The 24,907-nt window shown below is 38.1% G+C and overlaps 1 non-coding gene across 1 annotated transcript; it reads right to left on the reverse strand.

The window, feature by feature from the left end:
- Nucleotides 1-12,521: 12,521 nt before the first annotated feature.
- Nucleotides 12,522-12,627, reverse strand: LOC122003135. The gene has a single exon (XR_006117806.1). It is a non-coding gene; the product is annotated as a small nucleolar RNA R71 (small nucleolar RNA).
- Nucleotides 12,628-24,907: the final 12,280 nt, after the last annotated feature.

Raw genomic sequence — 24,907 nt, forward strand, 5'->3', positions numbered from 1 at the left:
CAAGCAACACACGGTCGTGCCAAATTTCCAGAGCAGAGGAAGGTCACAGCTGTGTGAAATCACACGGTCGTGTGACCTTGGCAGAGACGAAGAAGGTCATGGCCGTGTGATCCACATGGTCATGTGACTCTATAACAACCACGAATTTCTTAAGCTAAGTATGTGAAGATTTTCTCTTAGAATATAAAGATAAGATTGAACCAAAAATATATATAAGAAAAAGGAATTGGTCAAAGATTGAACCTTGAACCTTCTTAAGCTAAGGATTATGGAATTACCACTAGACCATCATAATTTATTGTTAAAGGAGGAATGGAAATTCTAGATAAAGCTAAGAGCATGATAAAAAGAAGGAAGCAAGGAAAAATTCAATTAGCTTTCTTTCTCCTTCCTTCTCCTTTAATTTTCGTGGGTTGATGAGATGAGGGATTTGGAGAGTAAAGGGGGATGAATGAAGACATTTTCTTCATCATTAAGAGAATAAAGGATGAGTTAAGAAGAAGGGAAGGCAAAGTTTCTTTTTGCTTCTTACTCCCACCTAGCATAAGAGGAAAAACAAAGAAGGGATTTCATTTTCTTCCCTTTCCTCACCATTGTCGTGACCTAGAGCCTCCCCTCTCCCCTTTCCGAAAATCCAACTAAGGTTTTCTCCCTAAGAAAACCAAACCACAAGAAGGGGTCCTCAAGATCTATCTCTCACAAGCAAGAGAAGCAAAAGGGAGCACTAGAAGGAGAAGCTCTCTTCTTCCTCTTCACAAAGGGTATCTTCTCTTAGGGAAAAGACCAAGCAAGAGGATGTGAGTATCCCCTCACCTGTGGTACAAGTTGTTATATGATTTTGTTCGAGTTTAGATGGATTAACAACCTAGGGTTTCTTTTGGAAACTTTCGGCCATGACACTTTGTAAGGCCTATGGAAGATCAAAACCAAAACCAACATGCTTAAGGTTTTTTTCTCATGATATGCTATGAATATGACCTTGATATTTCATGCTTGTATGTGGCTTGGAGTTAGGTAATACCCCACCTTAGGGTTCGGTCATGAAGAGACTTAAAACTCTAGAGAAGCTCAACTTAAATACTAACATGCTTATGATCTCTTCTATGACATTATATGAATATTTTCTTGTCGTTTCATGCATGTATGTTGCTTGGAATTTGTAGAACCTCACCTTAGGGTTTCAGCCATGAAGGGATTAAATACCTTAGGGAGGCTCAACCTCAAATCTAGCTTGCTTATGATTTACCTTATGATAGGATATGGAGATAACTTGATGCACTTGTGATTTCATGTTGCTTAAGATTAGGTTTTCACACGGTGAACTTTCGGCCAAAATGAAAGGGTAGGGCTTAGGCAAGCCTAAATTCAACCCTAACATGTTTATGTTCTTCTCCATGATATGCTATGAAATTTATAGGGTATTCACATGCTTGTATTTGGTTGAAAAAAAAAAACTTAGAGTCACATTGATGGCATTCGGCCACCTATGATTTGTGGACTTAGGAAGCTTGAAACTTAAACTCAATATGCTCATGTGGTTGCCTATGATAAATGCATGGAAATTGTTTAGGGTTCACATGTTTACATGCTATTTGTAACCAAATTTTGAACCTTGTATGTTTCGGCCAATGTGGATTTCTAAACCTAGGAAGCATAGAACCTAAATCAAACATGCTTATGATGTTCTTTATGATAAATGTTATGGAAATGAATTAGGGTTCATATGCTTGTATGATTTCATGCAACCTAAGTGAGCCTATGCATGTTCCGGCCACCCTTAGTTGGTTGAGGATTGAGACCAAATTATGACTCATTATGTGCTTCACTTTGCCATGATATGAATTAGGAGAAGTTAACTCGTGATCCATGCATGATTATGTTTTCTTTTTCTTCCATGATATATTATATATGCTCGTTTAAGTATGCTTATGAACCATGCATGAGAATGATACCTAAGTTGGCTATGTGCCCAAATATGATGGCTATGTGCCCAAGACGAGTATGATGGCTATGTGCCCAAGTATGCATGGCTATGTGCCCATTTATGCATACCTTATGAATGACATGAACATGATATGCTATGAATGACATGAACGTGATATGCTATGAATGACATGTACATGATATGCTATGAATGACATGAATGACATGAATATGATATGCTATGAATGACATGAACATGTTATGCAACGATAAAGATATGATATGACATGTATTTTACTTTGAATGGCTTGTACCAAAAGGGTGGGCTCCTTATACGCCCCTAGGTCGAATTACGGGACTAGTAAAGGGTGGGCTCCTTACGTGCCCCTAGGTCGAGCTACGAGCCTAGTTTCCTAGTAGGTTCAAGACTAGCTACCTTGGGTCTACTTAGGATGTGCGCATTTATGTATGTATGTGGTACTAAGCCGGGCCCCTCTCATGTTGAGATTATTTTTAAGTACTATATGATATTGTTTTAAGACATTTCACACATGACATAAATCATGTTTTGAAAGACATATAGCACATGACATTACCCATGTTTTAAAGGACATCTTGCATCCATGCTTACGATATGATATGAAATAATGCTTACAGTTATGCTATGATATGATGCCTTGATGTTATGAAAAGAAATGTCATGATGCTTTCACTTATGCTATGATATGATCTATGCCATGCTATGATGTTCACTTATGCTATGATATGATCTATGCCATTATATGATGTTTACTTATGCTATGATATGATCTATGTCATGCTATGATGTTCACTTATACTATGATATGATCTATGTCATGCTATGATGTTCATTTATGCTATGATATGATTCATGCCATGATATGATGATTACTTATGTTATAATATGATCTATGTCATGCTATGATGTTCACTTATGCTATGATATGATCTATGCCATGTTATGATGTTCATTTATGCTATGATATGATTCATGCCATGATATGATGATTACTTATGCCATGATATGATTTATGTCATGATATGATGTTACTTATACTATGATAAGATTTATGCCATGATATGTTGTTTACTTTATGTTACGATATTATTGAAAATTATGCCATGATATGATGTGTTTTTAATTATATGATGATATAAGCGTCATTTATTCTATGATGTATGATATGATGATTTTACATGATAAGTTGGCTTTTGTGAGTAGGAAAGGATATCACTAAGCCTTGAGTGCTTACAGATACTTTTCCTTGTACCACAGATAAAGGTAAAGGATGGATAAACTAGAGGAGCAGCAGGAAGGGGCAAGAGATGTGTGATGGTGACTTGGCTAAAGAAGTAAAATGACTTGTTTAAGTGAACTTATGAATAATATGTTATTTTATGTTGATGTCTTACGTGATTCCCTATGCATGTGTTAGAAAGGAATAATATGACTTTTTAAGTTGAACCATGCTATTTCATACTCATATGCTTAGTATGATTTTAGAAAAAAAAAAGAATATGCTTCCGCTGTATGTATGTTTATGTATGCTAAGTCAAAGTGAGTAACCCCGCCCCCCACTAGCAGGAGGAGGGGGCGGGCGTTACAGGTTGGTATCAGAGCCAAGTTAGCCATCTCACTACACACATCAAGCCTCCATCCTGCCGCTCCAAGTAAGAATTTTCTATGCTTACTTTATTTTATGCCCGATATGTTTATTTAAGTATACATGCCTATCTTATTGTTATATTTATAATTTTAGTCTAGGGATATATGATGGTAGGATAGGATTGATGATAACATATGCTAGGTCGATAACCACCTTATGTTACTCTAGTTAGGAACGATAACGACTTATGCTAGCATTGTTGTTATTTATGAAGATAATCATGGCTACTAGAAGACGCGGTGGCAGACCCGATGAGACAGTGACTCCACCAGACCTGACCCAGGTAGTCACAGACCTCCAACGTCAGATCACCGAACAACAACAATTGATCACTACTCTGATGGGTCAGCAAGGAAATCCGGTCACCCCGCCAGCAAATCAAAACACTATGCCCGTCATACCTACAGCTGCCCCGGTGCCACCGGTAGCCCCTGTTCCAGTAGTCCGACAGGAGACTTATTTGATACAGTGGCTGAGACTAAAGCCGGAGAATTTTACAGGTACATGTGAGCCATGGGACGCCCAGGCCTGATTCAAGACGGTGGAAAATATCATAGAACTGCTGGATTGGCCCATACCGGAAAAGATCAAGTGCGTGTCTTTCTATTTTTCTGGGGACGCAAGGATGTGGTGGGAAAGAGTTAAGGCCAAGAGACAAGTCAATCTGATGAACTGGGCAGATTTCGAAGCAGAGTTTCTGGAGGAATATTTTCATATGCAAGTGACAAATCGGCATTATGACGAGTTCACCGAGTTCCGGCAAGGCGATTTATCAGTTAGTGACGTCGTGAAGCGCTTCAACCGCCTCGCACGCCTATGTCTAGAGTTGGTCAGCACGGAAAGAGAACGGGTCAGATTAATGTTGAAAATGCTCCGACCAGAAATAGCCTTGAACGTGGCCGGCGGAATTAATAGGCCCCAGACTACCGAAGATCTAGTCAGCAGTGCCCTGATCACCGAGCATTATCAGAAGGCGATGACCGAAAGTAAGAACCAAGTACAGACAGAAGGACAAAAGTCTCAAGGTACAAGAACAGGCTAGAAAGGAAACTCCACTAGAAAAAGGAAGCAATGGAACAATACTAAAAGTGGTCCAGTGAAGCAACCTAAGTACCCTACATGTAACACTTGTGGAAAGCAGCATTCCGGAGTATGCCACCAGGGTACGAGGAAGTGCTACAATTGTGGACAGGAAGGACATATGGTCAGAGACTGCCCTACCCGGTTCCAGGTACCATCTCAGCAGTATGACCAGAATAGGAGTACCCCCGCACAACTACATCAGATGCAAGCAGCTCTGGAAGGGACTCTGATTAGCAAAGGGAGATTAGAAGCCCCACCAGTGACAAGGAATGCTAGGGTTTTCTCTCTCACCGAGGAGGATGTGGCGAGTGCTCCTACAGTTGTCACAGGTCAGCTATCTATTTTCAGTCAGTATGCTACTGTATTATTTGATATTGGAGCAACCCACTCGTTTGTCTCCACACCCTTCACGAAAAAGTTAGAAGTGCCACCACAAGTCATAAATGGAAAATTCTTAACAACCTTGCCTTCGGGAGAAGTGATGCCTTCCGATCAGATGCTGCGAGCCGTGCCTATCCGAATCACAGACAGAGAACTCTACTGCAATTTGATAATACTCAACATGCAGGATTTTGATATTATACTAGGCATGGATTTCCTGAGCAAGTACGGCGCTTCAATCGAGTGCCGTAAAAGAAAAGTAGTCTTCCAATCGGAAGCCGAATTGAAGTTCAAGTTTATTGGGGAGCAACGGGAAAAGATGAGTTACGGGATCGGAATCATTTCAGAAAGGCTCTCTACTCCGATGATAGCACCAACGCTGTTTGACGACATATTAGAGAAGCAAGGTCGCGACCCGAGCACCCAAAGGATCAAGCAAGAGGTTCTAGAAGGAAAGGATAACGGATTTCGTATCGCTGATAATGGAGTACTCTATCTCCGAGATCGGTTATGTATACCCGATGACCCAGAGTTGCGAAAAAGTATATTTGCGGAATCTCACGCAACACCTTATGCGATGCATCCAGGATCCACCAAAATGTACCAAGATTTGAAGAAGAAATTCTGGTGGTTCGGCATGAAAAGAGATGTGGCTCAGTATGTCAGTTCTTGCCTGACTTGCCAGAAGGTCAAAGCAGAACATCAGAGACCTGGAGGGTTACTACAGCCAATTCAGATTCCCGAATGGAAATGGGAAGACATTTCTATGGATTTCATCTCAGGACTACTGATGTGCGTAGATTATATACTCTTTTATGCATGTTTTTACGCACATTTACATACTTTGAGCATGCTTGATCTATGTATTTTTATACTTCCAGCTTTCCTTTTAGCATATTTACTCTTTTGGTTTGGAGATCTGCTTTTTGTGCATTTTCTGTACACAGGAGTTGAAATTGGTGAAGATTATGCGTCCTCAGGCAAGCTTGGAAGTAATTGAAGGGAGAGAGCATCAGGCCGTGTACCACACATGGCCGTGTAGTCTTAACAGGAAGGAAAGAGGACATGGCCGTGTGAATCTCACACGGCCGTGTCTTGATTTGAAGAAATCAGAGCAGATGCCTTACATGGCCGTGTGGATCTACACGGTCGTGTGAAGTTTCCAGAGGCTAAGTAGGTGGTGGCCGTGTGCATCACACAGCCGTGTGAAGTTTCCAGAGACCAAGCAAGTGGTGGCCATGTGGATCTACACGGCCGTGTGAGGTTTCCAGAGACCAAGCAGGTGGTGGCCGTGTGCACCACACGGCCGTGTAGCATTTCCAGAGAGCAGAAGGGTCTTGGACGTGTGCACCACATGGCCGTGCAACTTTGGCAGAGAAGGAACTGGACATGGCCCTGTGAATCTCACACGGCCCTGTCGTGGGGCCGTGTGGCGCCCGATTTCCTCCTCTATTTAAACCTTCCTTCATGAATTGAAAGGGGATCTCTCCCCTTTTGGGAGAAGGCAAGATTTGGTGGTTTCCTCCCATTCTTGGGAGGATTTCTGTGCGATTCTAAGGGAGATCTTGACGATTTCTGTAACGCCCGCCCTCCCTACTACCCTAAGGGACGGGGCTACGTTACTCTACGTATAAATTTTTCTTTTTAAAACAGCGGAAGACTTAAAATAATTTTCATAGTTTAATAAAACTTTTCTTTTTAAATTTCTTTTGAACTATACTATCACATGGCATCAAAATCATAACATCAAATCTAGTGGAATCATAATGTCAAGCCACACATGTTTAGGTATCACAAGTCATAAAATACCAATGCATAGTTCTTTAAAGAAACTTTAAGCAGGTTCTTATTTATTTGGTTGCCTAGCCACTGCCACACACACCTTCGTTGCCCCTCCTGCTGCTCCTCTAACTCATCCAGCTTTTTCCTTTATCTGTGGTACAAGGAAAGTAAGCTATGAGCACTCATGGCTCAGTAAATTCCTTTCCTACTCACTAAAACCAACAATCAGCACATAATCAAGAATGCATCAACAAGTCATAATCTAAACTAATCATGGCATAACATAGCATTCTATTCAAGTATATCATGCATCATAATATAATCACAACTAGTCATAGCATATCAAGCATCACCATGGCCGAAACATATACATAGTGCATTGCATAAAACATAGCAAGACATGGCATAACAACAAGTATCATGATATATCAAAGCATGGCCGAAACATGTATATCAAAGCATCATACTATGGCCGAAACATGTACATCAAGGCATCATCATATCCATGGCCGAAACATGTCTACAAGGAATAGCATGAACATAACATAATCATACCTTATCATGGCATATCATAATCAAGAGCATAACATGAAACATAGCATAATCATAAGGTGTATGCAATATGATTTTGGAAAACATGTATCCGCAAAACATGTGTATGTCTCATGATCCTTTAAACCATTTTCTTTTACATATATACTTGAAAATAATCTCAACATAAGTGGGATCCCGGCTATGTACCACTTACATATTGCGCGCAACCTTGTAGGTCCAAGGTAGCAAGTCTTGAACCCTACGAGGCAAACATACTAGTCCCTTAGTCCTAGGGGCACTTAGGAGCCCATCCCTAACGAGGTCCTTAGTCCCCGGGGCGCTTATGGAGCCCACCCTTGGTACAAGCCACTCACATATAAAGTAAAATACATGTCATACATATCATGTATCATAAAAGCATGCATCACTTAGGCACACATCATATCATAAAAGTATGCATCACTTAGGCATACATCATGTCATAAAAGTATGCATCACTTAGGCATACATCATATCATAAAGGTATGCATCACTTAGGCATACATCATGTCATAAAGGTATGCATCACTTAGGCATACATTATATCATAAAGGTATGCATCACTTAGGCATACATCATGTCATAACAATATGCATCACTTAGGCATAGATCATAAAAACATGCATATCTTAAGCATAAAGCATATCATCAAGCATGCATGATTTAACCACATATCATATCATGAAAGCATGCATATTTTAAGCACTAAACATAGCATCAAGCATGCATAATTTAACCACATATCATAACATAAGCATGCATAATTTAAGCACAAAGCATATCATATCATAAAAGAATGCATATCATATTATAAGTCATAAATCACAAGCATACATATTAAGCATAAGGGTGTATCTTGTGATTATCCTATCATAGGAAACATGGTATCATATTTATCTTGGTTTTAAGCTTCCTAAACCCTTGTGGCCGAAACCCTTTAAAGCTCAATTTAGGTTAAACACAACATCCAAGCATGTGGCACCTAAATTATCATCATAACATTTTCATAGGAAGCATTATAAACATGATTAACTTAGTTTCTAAGTTCCTCAAGTCCCTAATTTCATATGGTCGAAACCTTAAGGTGTGAAACAAGGTTCCATATGACATAGAAGCATGGACAACTTTAAATCATATTTATAACATTTTTACCAAGGAACAAGGTAAACACATTTGACACATTTGAATTAGTTCCTAAGTTCTTTAAGCCCTTAACATATGTCATGGCCAAAATTTAACAAGTTCTCATTAGGGCTACAAACAAGCATACAAGCATGTGAACTTGGACTAACATTATGTATAAATTCATACAAGGCATCATCCAATAGTTATGGCCGAAACATACCCTAGCATTATTTTAGGTCATAAAACAACATATAGCAATTGAACCTTGGCTTTCTACTTATCATATTTCATGTAGAGTGACATGAGCATATTTAATTTAAGTCCTAGGGTTTCTAGGGCATCTAAACCTTCATGGCCGAGACTTACAATGGTCCATTTAGGTCATGGAAAAATCATTCAAGCATGTGACACAATCAATAGGTTATCATATTTTCATAAGAAGCATTTTAACACCTTTGGTTTAAATTCTAGGGCCTCTAGGTCATTTAAATCCTATTTGGCAGAAACTCATCAGTGTTTAAACTTGCTTCAAGTAACATAAAAACATATGAAGTCATACAAGTTTCATAGCATGTGTAAAGACAAGCATAATGAGCATACATATGAATTGTGTCTTAGGCTTTCTAGGTTTCTTTTTCTCTTTTTCTTTTATTTTTTTCTCATGGCCGAAACCTACCATTCTTTAGCTAGGTTTTTAAGTGGCCTAAATCATGAAAAACCTAAGAAAATTTCATGGTAAAATTTACTAAGAAACATATATATAAATTTGGTTCATGAACAAACTTGGACTCTTGTGATCATACATGTCATATGTCATATAACCAATTTTTTTACACCCTAATTAAGCATGAGGGCATTAGACAACTTTCATATCTAAACATCACAGAGGTCTTGAGCATATTAAATTTTTGTTTAAGCTTTTCTAAGCTATCCATCTCATCATGGCCGAAAACCCCAAGAAAGAGTTCATGAAGTTCTAGCAATATTCAAACATACAACTCTTTTAAGATATTTGTATTCTATCACATGAGCATGTTTATTTAAATTTAAGGGTCTTCCTAACCCTAAAACCTTTCTTGGCCGAAACACATGAGTGGGTTTTCTTTTAGTTCAAATATCTTCTAAGCAAGAAAACTAATACATGATCCTTAATATTTCATAGGAAGAACTTTGTACTAGTTGGGTAAAACAATAAATTTCCCTAGCCTCTTAAAAATATTTTTGGCCGAAATTCTAGGGTAAAGTACTTCTCTGATCAAGCATCATATAGGTATAAAAACATGAAGAAGAACCCTTTTCCATGGCATAGAAAATCTATCATGTAGTGAAGACTAGTTAAACATCACTAGATTTTTGAAAGCTCTTCTTAGCTGAATTTTCTCAAACTTGTTTCTAGGTTTTAAAATCTTCATAAAATCCAAAAAACACATAAAAGCCTTGTACCACAGGTGAGGGGAAGCTTACATCCTTTTTCTCTTGTGGATCTAAGGTATGAAGAAGAAGAAGTAGCCTCTTCTTCTAGTTTCTTTCCCTTGATTCCTTTGCTAAGTCCTCCTTGTATCTTAGGTTTTCTTAGGAGAAAACCATGGCTTGGGGCCGAAGATGGAGGAGAGGGGAACTGAGGTTTCGGTGAGGGAGAGGAGAGAATGAGAAAAATGAGAGAAAATAGAATTTTCCCTTTACATATTCTCTTTTATGTTAAGGGGGAAGAGGTAGCAAACTTAGTTTTTGCTTTCCTTCTCTCTTAGCCCTTTTTTTTATATTTTATTTTTATTTTTATTTGTTTATTTATCCTCATCATTCATGGTGAAATAAGGGGGAATGAATCCCCTTAATTCCTCTTTAAACATTTCGGCAAAATCAAAGAGGAAGAGGGAGAGGAAGGGAGGAAGGCAAATTGCCTTTCTCTTGCTCTTTACTTGTTTTCTTTTGGCTATCTTTTATTCTCACCTTTATCATGAGTTTCCCTCCTTTGCTATCAATATCTTCTCTCTATCCCAACTGGTTATTACCCATTAACTCTATGAAATATAATATAAGAGGTTCAAGGTTCAATCCTTGACCATCACTTCTTTTTATTTCATTTTATTTCTTTTTTTTTCAACTCACTTCTTATTATTTTTCTAAGGCAAATTCATCATTCTCATATTTATTCTTAAAATCTTAGTGGGTGTTACAATTTCGACTCCGAAGCGAGGATTGGATCCGAAGACGAGGCTTCTTCGTAGATAAGTTTTCTCTTTCCCCCTCTTCTTGGTTTCTTGGATTGGGGATTTAAGAAATGCTTGTAATCTTTATTTCTTCGGGTTTTCTTCCTCGATTCATGGAGTAGATCTTGTATTCTAGGATTAAGGGAGTATTTGTATGATGGATTGATGTAATTTCTTATGGATTTGCCATTTTCTTGTTTCAATGACATTGTCTTGCTTGTATCAATTAGATCTTGAATGATTAATGGTGATTTATGCTTAATTCTCATTCTTGATTGATTGTTTGGATTTCTTGTGGACTTTGTAGAGATAAACTCTCACTCGATCATCCGAGGGATCCACATGACAGGTGCAAGACCGTGTAAGGACGTTTGAGAGATAATCTTGAAGAGGAAATAGGAATATTCAAGAGAGTAGGATGGATTTTGTGATTAGTTTCTTGTATCTTGATAGATTAATAAGTTGTGGGCTTCTATGTTGATATCCGAGGAAGGCATAGTAATAAGTGCGCTTCTGTGTAAAGACAACGTAGGTTCACATCTAATTGATCATATTTAGATACATTTCTCAGTCCTTAGCCGGTTATCTATTGCAAGAGAGAACCGGCAACTTTCTACAAGTGTTTGACAATTGAGGGAAAAGAATTGGTGAACCATTTACATTCAAGAAATCTTACAAAGAAACTGAAACTCCTAGAATCTCCCTTTATGATAACCCAAAACACTAAACTCTTGTTTGTTGATCTTTAATATTAGATTTGTTTACCCTTACTTTGCATTTGAAACGATTGGATAGTTGTTTAGCTAATTCGCATTGAGATATTTCTAGTGCTTATTCCAGTCCCTGTGGATACGATAATCTTTTATATTTCTTGCGACATTTCCGTACACTTACGGAGCGTAACAAGTTTTTGGCGTCGTTGCCGGGGACTGCGCTATAACATTAGGAATTATCAATTGAGTTAGACTAAACATAACTTTTCTTTCTTTCTTTTGATTTGCATAGTTATAACTAATTGTTAGAATTATGTTTTCAAAAGTTTTTCCTTTCTTGAATAACATTCTTAACAATTCTTTTTGTTGCAATTCTAATTCTAATTCTAACTTTGCATTCTTGATTTTTAGCACTCTAATCTAACTTTTCTCTTTTGATCTAGTTTCTTTCTTCTTTTCTTTTGTAAACATATCTTGCAATTTTTAGCATATGAATTATTCTAGATATTTTTCTTTTTCCTTTTATCTTTTCTTTCTTGTTTTCATTATGCACTTTCTTTCTTGCAATTTAAATTCTGCATTTGCTTTCTTGCTTTTCATATTGCATTTTATTTCTTGTTTTTGATTCTTGATAATTTTCTTTTTCTTCTTGAATATCCATGAGCACTAACATGTCAAGCAGGCCCATGAGAAATTTTTCTACACCCTTTTCTGCAAGATTTTTATCTCCCATTGTGCAACCTCAAATTGAAGCAGAAAGTTTCCAACTAGACCCAGAGATAATTTTCATGATACAAGGTCACAAATTTGGAGGAGAAGTATCAGAAAGTCCTTATCTGCATCTTGAAACATTTTTAGAGATTTGTGATTTGGTGAAATGTGAAGGAGTATCAGCAAATGCATTCGATTGATGACATTTCCTTTCAGTATCAAGGATAAAGCAAGGACTTGGCTATATTCTCTCTGTCCTCAAAGCATCACAAGTTGGGAACAATTGGAGAAGCAATTTCTGAATCATTTTTTCCCTCCAAGTAGAACGGTGTATATGAGGAATTGCATAACAAATTTTGCTCAGGGATATGGAGAATCATTATTTGAAGCATAGGATAGATTCAAGAGTCTTCAAAGACAGTGCCCTCATCATGGTTTTGAAAAATGGTTGATTTTGCACATATTCTATGGGGGAATTTCTTTCTCAGACAAGACTTTATTGGATTCATCAGCTGGAGGTTCTTTTATGGACAAAAGTGTAGATGAAGCTTATTCGTTAATTGATCAAGTGACATTGAACCTCCATGAATGGTCGAACAAAAGTTGGATGGAATTTCCCTCAGATATTCAAGAAGTGAAAGCCATAAATGTAAGAGAGCCTGTCAAACAAAATGAAATTCAACCACCTAAAAATGTTGAAATTCACAAGTCACAGAGTGAGGAGTTCAAACATTTGGGGGCAAAGCTTGATAGTATTGTTTCAAAATGGTTTAAAGAAGATCCCCCTCCTACACAGTCAAGATCCAATGAAAAGTGTGATGATGTTGGGTTGAGAAGTGGCAAAAATCATGAAGAACTTCTGAAGAATGACATGTTTAGAATTGAGGAGAAGAATAATAGAAGATCACAAGAACTCAGTTCCATTTCTCTAGGAAGTTCCCAAAGGCCACAAGTACCTTTCCCTCAACGATTAATCACACCAACATTAGATAAGCAAGTTGGACCTCCTCCAAAAGCTCAAAGGGAATTTGGGAAAAAGGAGTTCAGTCTTTCCCAGGACCTTCACTAAGGGTTCCTTTTCCACAAAGGTTAGTGGGGGTCAATGAAAATAAAGACTTCGGCAAATCCTGTGACACTAATATGGTTGAGTGTAGATTTTTGAATATATATGAAGATGAAGATTTTTCAGATGAGGATTTTATTGATAATGTAGTGGTAAATAAGTTTTCAGATCTACCTCAAAATTTTATAAGGTGTTATAGTGACATTGAATTTTCAGATGATGAATGTGATGTGGTAGATCAACTTAAAACTGCAAGTGAAGTTATTGATCCTCTTGTTATTGATTCTCCTATTGAGGACATAGATGTTGGTTTATTTTTTGATGTATGTGTTGATGATGATGATATGGAAGAATGTGTAGGGAGCTGTGTTGTGGAAGCAGCATCTCAAGGATCACCACCTTTGTCAAGACAACCCTTAGAGGTTTTAAGAATTGATCATGTTGTGGAACAATGTGTAGAGACTTATACAGAGCTAGTAGAGTCTCAAGAATCACCATCATTGATATCATCAACACCTGAGCTAGAGCCACTACATAATTCTGAAGAAGTCACATCCCATTGTTTAGAACTTTCAGGTACATCTCAACAATGCAAGGTTAGTATTCTTAGTGATCTTTTAGAAAATTTCATAGATGTACCTATAATTGATTTTGTTGGATGTGATTCATTTTTTGATACATACTCAATTCATACTAATATGATTCTAGTTCCTTCTTATATTACATTCTTGTGGGAGGTTTGTTTTTCTTTTGGGTGTGTAGGTTTTCGAGAGGCCAATAATGGGAAGCTCATACTGAACCGTCTTCGACCACCTGAAACAACTTTAAAGAAGACGAAGATGGAGAGGGCGATACATCACTTTTTAACTCCAATATTGAAAGCTCCCTCCATAATAAGAGCCCTTGGTAGGAGGGTTCTAAAATATCTTACCCCTCCAAGAGCAAGATTTAGATGAATCTAATGAGGTGGTCGAGCTAATGACCTTAAACAAGCGCTTCTTGGGAGGCAACCCAAGTTCAATCTTGTTTTCATTTTACTTTTAGTTTCTTTTTATTTTGTTGATAATAAATCATACCCTCTACTTAATTCTTCTTGTCTATCTTATTTTTGTAGATTTTAAAGTTGTGGAGGATTGTGAACATTGGATAGAGGAGTATCTTAAAAAAAAAACATGAATGTCAACCATTTGGAGCTCATCACTTGGTAACTTCTCTTAAAATCTCCTCCACATTGTTTTTAGTTTTCATTGGGACAATGAAAATTTTAAGTCTGGGGGGATGCATTAGATGCATTTGATTTGCTTTGTTTGTTTTTATTTTTTCTTATGTCTTGCATTTTGTTTTGATTTTTTGTGGCATACATCTTGAGAACATCAAAACTTCACTTATATGCTTTCTTGGATTCAAGTGAAATGTTAGCACGATTATTGTCTTGATTCATGATGTTCGAATGATGCTAGTAGTAAACTTTGTGTAGTTCTTTTTTCTATCTTGGGAAGCATTAATAAGCTAAGAATCTTATGGTGATGAGTTCTAGTTTTGGTTCAACCTTAAGGATTTTATCTTCACTACACTTGTGCTTGATGCTTGAATAGTTGATGTCATTGAAATAGTCATGATTCATCTTGTTTGCTTAGTACTTGGTTTCCATGGTGATTTCTCAACTTTCATTTTGGTTACTGGATGAGGCTCAAATCATTAAAGCTCATTTGGAAAAATCAAAATATCCCAACATGTGTGCTAAAAGTACATTTGTGAATAAGTTTTGCACAATGCAAACACTTATAAAAAAAAAACAAGGATATATAAAACAATTGTCATGAGTGGAATCTAGCAAGTCACCCCTTTGAGACCGAGTTAGATTACTGGGGAAATGACTGCTTAGCTTCTCTTGAGATTGAGCACACCTTTGAGACCTTGGGTTAGTTGAGAAATATGAACCAAGTGAATGGTGAGTAAGTGCCTATCACTGGTTACTTGTCTTTCACTGGAAACATTAGGAATTCAAATTTGATGACGACTTGACTAGGACATGGATTGAAACTTGAAGGGTGTTGAGTTACTTTTACACTGTGCACAAGATTCTTATGCTTGAACCATACTTTACTTGTTTCCATGATCATGCTTGTTAATGAAACTTTTTGATAGAATTAGGAAAGTGCACTAGGTTTTATGAATGTGTTGTAGAACATATGAATTTAGACTGCAGCATTTTGCTTGAGGACAAGCAAAGGTTTAAGTCTGGGGGTGTGATGTGCGTAGATTATATACTCTTTTATGCATGTTTTTACGCACATTTACATACTTTGAGCATGCTTGATCTATGCATTTTTATACTTCCAGCTTTCCTTTTAGCATATTTACTCTTTTGGTTCGGAGATCTACTTTTTGTGCATTTTCTGTACACAGGAGTCAAAATTGGTGAAGATTATGCGTCCTCAGGCAAGCTTGGAAGTAATTGAAGGGAGAGAGCATCAGGCCGTGTACCACACATGGCCGTGTAGTCTTAACAGGAAGGAAAGAGGACATGGTCATGTGAATCTCACACGGCCGTGTCTTGATTTGAAGAAATCAGAGCAGATGCCTTACATGGCCGTGTGGATCTACACGGCCGTGTGAAGTTTCCAGAGGCCAAGCAGGTGGTGGCCATGTGCATCACACTGCCGTGTGAAGTTTCCAGAGACCAAGCAGGTGGTGGCCGTGTGGATCTACACGGCCGTGTGAGGTTTCCAGAGACCAAGCAGGTGCTGGTCGTGTGCACCACACGGCCGTGTAGCATTTCCAGAGAGTAGAAGGGTCTTGGACGTGTGCACCACATGGCCGTGCAGCTTTGGCAGAGAAGGAACTGGACATGGTCTTGTGAATCTCACACGGCCGTGTCATGGGGCCATGTGGCGCCCGATTTCCTCCTCTATTTAAACCTTCCTTCATGAATTGAAAGGGGATCTCTCCCCTTTTGGGAGAAGGCAAGATTTGGTGGTTTCCTCCCATTCTTGGGAGGATTTCTGGGCGATTTTAAGGGAGATCTTGACGATTTCGACTCCGGAGCGAGGATTGGATCCGAAGACGAGGCTTCTTCGTAGATAAGTTTTCTCTTTCCCCCTCTTCTTGGTTTCTTGGATTGGGGATTTAAGAAATGCTTGTAATCTTTATTTCTTCGGGTTTTCTTCCTCGATTCATGGAGTAGATCTTGTATTCTAGGATTAAGGGAGTATTTGTATGATGGATTGATGTAATTTCTTATGGTTTTGCCATTTTCTTGTTTCAATGACATTGTCTTGCTTGTATCAATTAGATCTTGAATGATTAATGGTGATTTGTGCTTAATTCTCATCCTTGATTGATTGTTTGGATTTCTTGTGGACTTTGTATAGATAAACTCTCACTCGATCATCCGAGGGATCCACGTGACAGGTGCAAGCCCGTGTAAGGATGTTTGAGAGATAATCTTGAAGAGGAAATAGGAATATTCAAGAGAGTAGGATGGATTCTGTGATTGGTTTCTTGTATCTTGATAGATTAATAAGTTGTGGGCTTCTATGTTGATATCCGAGGAAGGCATAGTAATAGGTGCGCTTCTGTGTAAGGACAACGTAGGTTCACATCTAATTGATCATATTTAGTTACATTTCTCAGTCCTTAGCCGGTTATCTATTGCAAGAGAGAACCGGCAACTTTCTACAAGTGTTTGACAATTGAGGGAAAAGAATTGGTGAACCATTTACATTCAAGAAATCTTACAAAGAAACCGAAACTCCTAGAATCTCCCTTTATCATAACCCAAAACACTAAACTCTTGTTTGTTGATCTTTAATATTAGATTTGTTTACCCTTACTTTGCATTTGAAACGATTGGATAGTTGTTTAGCTAATTCGCATTGAGACATTTCTAGTGCTTATTCCAATCCCTGTGGATACGATAATCTTTTATATTACTTGCGACATTTCCGTCCACTTGCAGAGCGTAACAACTACCCAAGACAACAAATGGGTATGATGCTATATGGGTAATTGTGGACAGACTGACGAAGTCCGCACACTTTTTAGCAATCAAGATGGCATATTCAACAGAGAAATTAGCCCAATTATATGTTAAGGAAGTTATCAGATTACATGGGATTAATAAGATCATTATTTCTGACAGAGATGGTCGCTTTATCTCACATTTTTGGGAATGTGTTCAGAAGGCTCTTGGCACAAGGCTATTGTTCAGTACTACCTTCCACCCTCAGACTGACGGACAAACAGAAAGGGTGAATCAAGTGTTAGAGGGCATGTTACGAGCTTGCGCTTTAGACTTCAAAGGATGTTGGTGCCGATATTTATGTTTGGCGGAATTCGCTTATAATAATAGGTACCAAACTACCATTGGAATGGCGCCTTACGAAGCTCTGTATGGAAGGAAATGTAGGTCACCTATATGCTGGTACGAAGGTGGAGAAAAGAAAGAAATGGGGCTCCGAACGGATTTCATCGATGACACCACCCGAGCTATACAAAATATTCGTCAGAGAATAGAAACTGCTCAGAGCCGACAAAAGAGCTATGCCGACAAACGGCGTAGGCCGTTAGAATTCAGTATCGGAGACTCGGTATTTCTCAAGGTAGCTCCGATGAAAGGAATAATGAGATTTGGGAAGAAGGGCAAGCTAAGCCCACGATATGTGGGACCATATTGGATACTAAAAAGAGTGGGTCAAGTGGCGTACGAGCTAGAGCTGCCCCAGGAGATGGCAACTATTCACAACGTATTTCACGTCTCAATGCTCAAGAAGTGTATTTCCAGTACAGATCAAGTGATTGAGCCACAGACAGTACCAGTTCAAGAGGACCTAAGTTATGAAAATAAACTCATCCAAATACTGGATAGAGGAGTCAAAAGGTTAAGGAACAAAGAAGTACCTTTAGTAAAAGTCCTATGGCAAAATCAATGGTTCGAAGAGGCAACCTGGGAACGTGAGGACGATATGAAACAAAAGTACCCGGAGCTATTCTAAAGTTCGAGGATGAACTTTCTATGAGGTATGGGGTACTGTAACAACCACGAATTTCTTAAGCTAAGTATGTGAAGATTTTCTCTTAGAATAAAAAGATAAGATAGAACCAAAAATATATATAAGAAAAAGGAATTGGTCAAGGATTGAACCTTGAACCTTCTTAAGCTAAGGATTATGGAATTACCAATAGACCATCATAATTTATTGTTAAAGGAGGAATGGAAATTCTAGATAAAGCTAAGAGCATGATAAAAAGAAGGAAGCAAGGAAAAATTCAATTAGCTTTCTTTCTCCTTCCTTCTCCTTTAATTTTCGTGGGTTGATGAGATGAGGGATTTGGAGAGCAAAGGGGGGACGAATGAAGACATTTTCTTCATCATTAAGAGAATAAAGGATGAGTTAAGAAGAAGGGAAGGCAAAGTTTCTTTTTGCTTCTTACTCCCACCTAGCATAAGAGGAAAAACAAAGAAGGGATTTCATTTTCTTCCCTTTCCTCACCATTGTCGTGACCTAGAGCCTCCCCTCTCCCCTTTCCGAAAATCCAACTAAGGTTTTCTACCTAAGCAAACCAAACCACAAGAAGGGGTCCTCAAGATCTATCTCTCACAAGCAAGAGAAGCAAAAGGGAGCACTAGAAGGAGAAGCTCTCTTCTTCCTCTTCACAAAGGGTATCTTCTCTTAGGGAAAAGACCAAGCAAGAGGATGTGAGTATCCCCTCACCTGTGGTACAAGTTGTTATATGATTTTATTCGAGTTTAGATGGATTAACAACCTAGGGTTTCTTTTGGAAACTTTCGGCCATGACACTTTGTAAGGCCTATGGAAGCTCAAAACCAAAACCAACATGCTTAAGATTTTTTTCTCATGATATGCTATGAATATGACCTTGATATTTCATGCTTGTATGTGGCTTGGAGTTAGGTAATACCCTACCTTAGGGTTCGGTCATGAAGAGACTTAAAACTCTAGAGAAGCTCAACTTAAAGACTAACATGCTTATGATATCTTCTATGACATGATATGAATATTTTCTTGTCGTTTCAAGCTTGTATGTTGCTTGGAATTTGTAGAACCTCACCTTAGGGTTTCGGCCATGAAGGGATTAAATACCTTAGGGAGGCTCAACCTCAAATCTAGCTTGCTTATGGTTTACCTTATGATAGGATATGGAGCTAACTTGATGCACTTGTGATTTCATGTTGCTTAGGATTAGGTTTTCACATGGTGAACTTTCGGCCAAAATGAAAGGGTAGGGCTTAGGCAAGCCTAAATTCAACACTAACATGTTTATGTTCTTCTCCATGATATGCTATGAAATTTATAGGGTATTCACATGCTTGTATTTGGTTGAAAAAAAAAACTTAGAGTCACATTGATGGCATTCGGCCACCTATGATTTGTGGACTTAGGAAGCTTGAAACTTAAACTCAATATGCTCATGTGGTTGCCTATGATAAATGCATGGAAATTGTTTAGGGTTCACATGTTTACATGCTATTTGTAACCAAATTTTGGACCTTGTATGTTTCGGCCAATGTGGATTTCTAAACCTAGGAAGCATAGAACCTAAATCAAACATGCTTATGATGTTCTTTATGATAAATGTAATGGAAATGAATTAGGGTTCATATGCTTGTATGATTTCATACAACCTAAGTGAGCCTATGCATGTTTCGGCCACCCTTAGTTGATTGAGGATTGAGACCAAATTATGACTCATTATGTGCTTCACTTTGCCATGATATGAATTAGAAGAAGTTATCTCGTGATCCATGCATGATTATGTTTTCTTTTTCTTCCATGATATATTATATATGCTCGTTTAAGTATGCTTATGAACCATGCATGAGAATGATACCTATGTTGGCTATGTGCCCAAATATGATGGCTATGTGCCCAAGACGAGTATGATGGCTATGTACCCAAGTATGCATGGCTATGTGCCCATTTATGCATACCTTATGAATGACATGAACATGATATGCTATGAATGACATGAACGTGATATGCTATGAATGACATGAATATGATATGCTATGAATGACATGAACATGTTATGCAACAATAAAGATATGATATGACATGTATTTTACTTTGAATGACTTGTACCAAAAGGGTGGGCTCCTTATGCGCCCCTAGGTCGAATTACGGGCATAGTAAAGGGTGGGCTCCTTACGTGCCCCTAGGTCGAGCTACGGACCTAGTTTCCTAGTAGGTTCAAGACTAGCTACCTTGGGTCTACTTAGGATGCGCACATTTATGTATGTATGTGGTACTAAGCCGGGCCCCTCTCATGTTGAGATTATTTTTAAGTACTATATGATATTGTTTTAAGACATTTCACACATGACATAAATCATGTTTTGAAAGGCATATAGCACATGACATTACCCATGTTTTAAAGGACATCTTGCATCCATGCTTACGATATGATATGAAATAATGCTTACAGTTATGCTATGATATGATGCCTTGATGTTATGAAAAGAAATGTCATGATGCTTTCACTTATGCTATGATATGATCTATGCCATGTTATGATGTTCACTTATGCTATGATATGATCTATGCCATGATATGATGTTTACTTATGCTATGATATGATCTATGCCATGCTATGATGTTCACTTATGCTATGATATGATCTATGCCATGCTATGATGTTCATTTATGCTATGATATGATTCATGCCATGATATGATGATTACTTATGCTATGATATGATCTATGCCATGCTATGATGTTCACTTATGCTATGATATGATCTATGCCATGCTATGATGTTCATTTATGCTATGATATGATATGATGATTACTTATGCCATGGTATGATTTATACCATGATATGATGTTACTTATACTATGATAAGATTTATGCCATGATATGTTGTTTACTTTATATTACGATATTATTGAAAATTATGCCATGATATGATGTGTTTTAAATTATATGATGATATGAGCGTCATTTATTCTATGATGTATGATATGATGATTTTACATGATAAGTTGACTTTTGTGAGTAGGAAAGGATCTCACTAAGCCTTGAGTGCTTACAAATACTTTTCCTTGTACCACAGATAAAGGTAAAGGATGGATAAACTAGAGGAGCAGCAGGAAGGGGCAAGAAATGTGTGATGGTGACTTGGCTAAAGAAATAAAATGACTTGCTTAAGTGAACTTATGAATAATATGTTATTTTATGTTGATGTCTTACGTGATTCTCTATGCATGTGTTAGAAAGGAATAATATGACTTTTTAAGTTGAACCATACTATTTCATACTCATATGCTTAGTATGATTTTAGAAAAAAAAAGAATATGCTTCCGCTATATGTATGTTTATGTATGCTAAGTCAAAGTGAGTAACCCCGCCCCCCACTAGCAGGAGGAGGGGGCAGGCGTTACAGACTCAACCCGGGAGCCGTGTGGATTCCACACGGCCGTGTGACGAAGAACACGGGTCGTGCCACGCCAAAAACAGAGCTGAGCTGAATTCTGGCAATTGCAGACCATTCGTAAATTGACCATAACTTTGTGCTCCGTTGGAGTTTTGGGCTGTTCTTTATACCAAAACATAGCTGACTTCAAGATCTACAACTTTTCTTTAGGCCCAATTGAGAGAGAGACTTATCTTCCCATACTAAATGGCATGGGTGTACCTCCCAACCGCGGGTTCAACTAGACCTCCACCCAAACTACAGACTAAACTTTGAACCACCATAACTTTCTTCTCGGTTGGAGACAGGGCTTGATCCAAGTATTAAATTGAAGATAATTTCAAGAGATACAACTTTGGTTCAGGGTGAATAATGAGAAAACCTAGTTTAGTGGGTGAAAAATCCAGTTTACCGGACCCCTGTTTTCCTAGTTTTCCTGGGCAATTTGGAGGAGGTACAAAAGGGTCAAGATCCTCATTCTTTGACTCATCTTGGGTTTGAGACTTTGTCTCTCTCCTTGGGAAAGGGATCTCCCCTTAGAGGCAAACCCTAGAGCTTCATTCTCCTCCATCCCTTGGCGATCCATCCATCTCCGGAGCAAGGAGGCATCCCCAAGAGATCGGAATCATCGGCAAGCATCTCTTCTTCCCCTTCTTCTCAAATCTAGGGTTGTAAGTATGCTTTTATTTGTGTTTTGGGGCTGTTCTTCCTGAGCAATGGAGTAGATTTCTAGATCTAGGATATAGGAAGTATTTGTGATGTGATGGTGATGTAAAACTATGTAGATTTGTCATGTTTTCTATTCAATGACTTGTTGATGCCTTGTTCATGTTTGATGTAATGTGTGTATGAATCTTGTTTATATCTTTTGCTTGTTTTATCAAATGGTTGTGTATAATTGTTAATCTTGTAGGAGGGATACCCTAGATCTATTATCCGAGGGACGTACGTGACAGACATGCCGTGTAAGGATGATTTAGGGTATCACCTTGAAAGGAGAAGCAAATCTCCACAAGGAAGTAGGGGATCGGGCATAATCACTATTTCTATTTCTATGTATTATGTGTTAGTGTGTTTCTATGTTAATTATCCGAGGGACGCACGTAACAGGCAAACCCGTGTAAGGACAACATAGGAATCATTCCCATTTAGTAGCATAGGACATGGAGTAGGAGATCATGCCAGCTTATCCACCGCAGGAGAGAGTCGGTAATGAATCTAACTTCCTACAAGAGCATGAACATAGAGGATAGGAACTAAGCAATCTATGTAATATCACCTAGCATTATAAGGAAACCGAAATCCTAGAATCCTAGAATCCATCATCCACCATCCTCTAAGCTCAATCCCTCTTAAGATCCATTCTCTCTCTTTTCTCTTCTCTTTCTCTTACTCTCTTTTCTCACCAATCTTAGGTTTGTCTAGATAATTCGTTGTGCGAAGTTAACTAGTGCTTAATCAACAGTCCCTATGAATATGATATCTTTTATTATTACTAACGACGTAACCGTACACTTGCAGTACGTAACAAGTTTTTGGCGTTGTTGCCGGGAACTGTTTTCGATTAACATTAGTTGATTAGTATATGAGTTACTCTAGAAATTTTTCTTTTTCTTTTTGCATTTCCTCTCTTGTTTTCATTATGCATTTTCTTTCTGTAATTTAAATTCTACATTTTTTCTTTTGGTTACTTCTACATGTCTATCTTGTTCTGGGTATAATCATTTAGATAAACATGTTTAAACTGATTACTAGATTGAAAGCTCTATTTCAAAAGTTTGACCAAATGTTTGTTGTGAACTCTAATACTCTTTTCTGTGAATTCTGTTGTGCAACTGGTCATATATTTTATAATTGTCCAATATTGCTTGACCGCACGTATAGAATGTATGTAGAAAGAAGGGGTGTTTCCTTTAACTTTAATCAAAGGTCAGAGCAAAATTTTTGTAAAGCTTGCAACGAAATAGGCCATTCAATTGAGAGTTGTTACAAGTTATTCAATTTGGGAACATCAATTGATGAACTTGATAGAAAAATAGATGAAATGGCTTCATCAAATTCACACACATATGGCTCTGACTTGAATGACTCCTAATTTGTCCCCAGGGCGTATCACAGATGGGAAGTGCATGGTTCTGTGGCTTAAAGGTCCAGGGGTCGATCCCCGGGGTGTCACTGCTTGGGGTTAACGTCTCCGCCATGCACTTTTCACCTGTGTACCTGCATTTACCTCCCTCCATATCCGTGGGACCGGCTCTAGGGGGGTCGCTGATGTGGCGGCTCCACATTTTTTTGAATGACTCCTAATTTTCATCATTTATGGATAGATTGTTGAATGGTTTAGAGAAGGTTCTAGCTATTCAAGCTGAAACACGCAAGGACATCAAGAAAATGCATGATACACTTGATAGTATAGACTCAATAAATAATAGAAAATCAGCTAATCTCTTAGTTTTTCAAGAGTCTATGATGAGAAAATACTGTGATGAGCTTGAGGATCTTGAATCTGAGACTTTGATAAAGGAGTGCACCACTTTAATTCCATTATCTCCTAATATCAATGATCCAAAAGAACCTTCCCTTCCTACATCTGAACCAATTTATAATCATGTTGTGGAGGAATGTATAGGGATGACCCAAGAATCACTCCCCTTAGTTACACAACCATTAGTCACTTTGGATGATGTAGGACATGAACTAGTTGATGTTGAGAGTGTAGGGACTTGTATAATAGAAGCAATGAAACATCCCCCATTTTTTTTTACCGATCTCTCTCATCAACTACTATGTGAATAATCATAATGCAGTATTAATAAAGAAGTTATCATAACCAACGGACATGACCGTATCGAAATATGTTTATCGATATGAACAAAACTCCTCAAATATTCCCCACCCGAATGACCAAGAAATGAAAATAACCCTCGTAGTGAATCCAATATGCTCTGCACTCCCGGACAATGGGCAGTACCATGTGTCCATCTGCCTCCTCGTCTACTCCGTTCGTGGGCATTCCAGCATATCCTGGAAGTCATCCTCACCTGTAATATAAATGTGGTGAGTCTATGATCCAACAAGTACAGACCAATATGAGTATGAAGATATCCATAAAGTAGCAGAAATAGCAACTAGAAGCCTTTTAAAGAAAACATAGCACAACCAATTATGACATAAGAAAGATATAACATGCAGCAGTGATCCTACGTAGCTAATAAGGT

The sequence above is a fragment of the Zingiber officinale genome, chromosome 7A, assembly GCF_018446385.1.
Source record: "Zingiber officinale cultivar Zhangliang chromosome 7A, Zo_v1.1, whole genome shotgun sequence".
NCBI classification, from domain to species: Eukaryota; Viridiplantae; Streptophyta; class Magnoliopsida; order Zingiberales; family Zingiberaceae; genus Zingiber; species Zingiber officinale.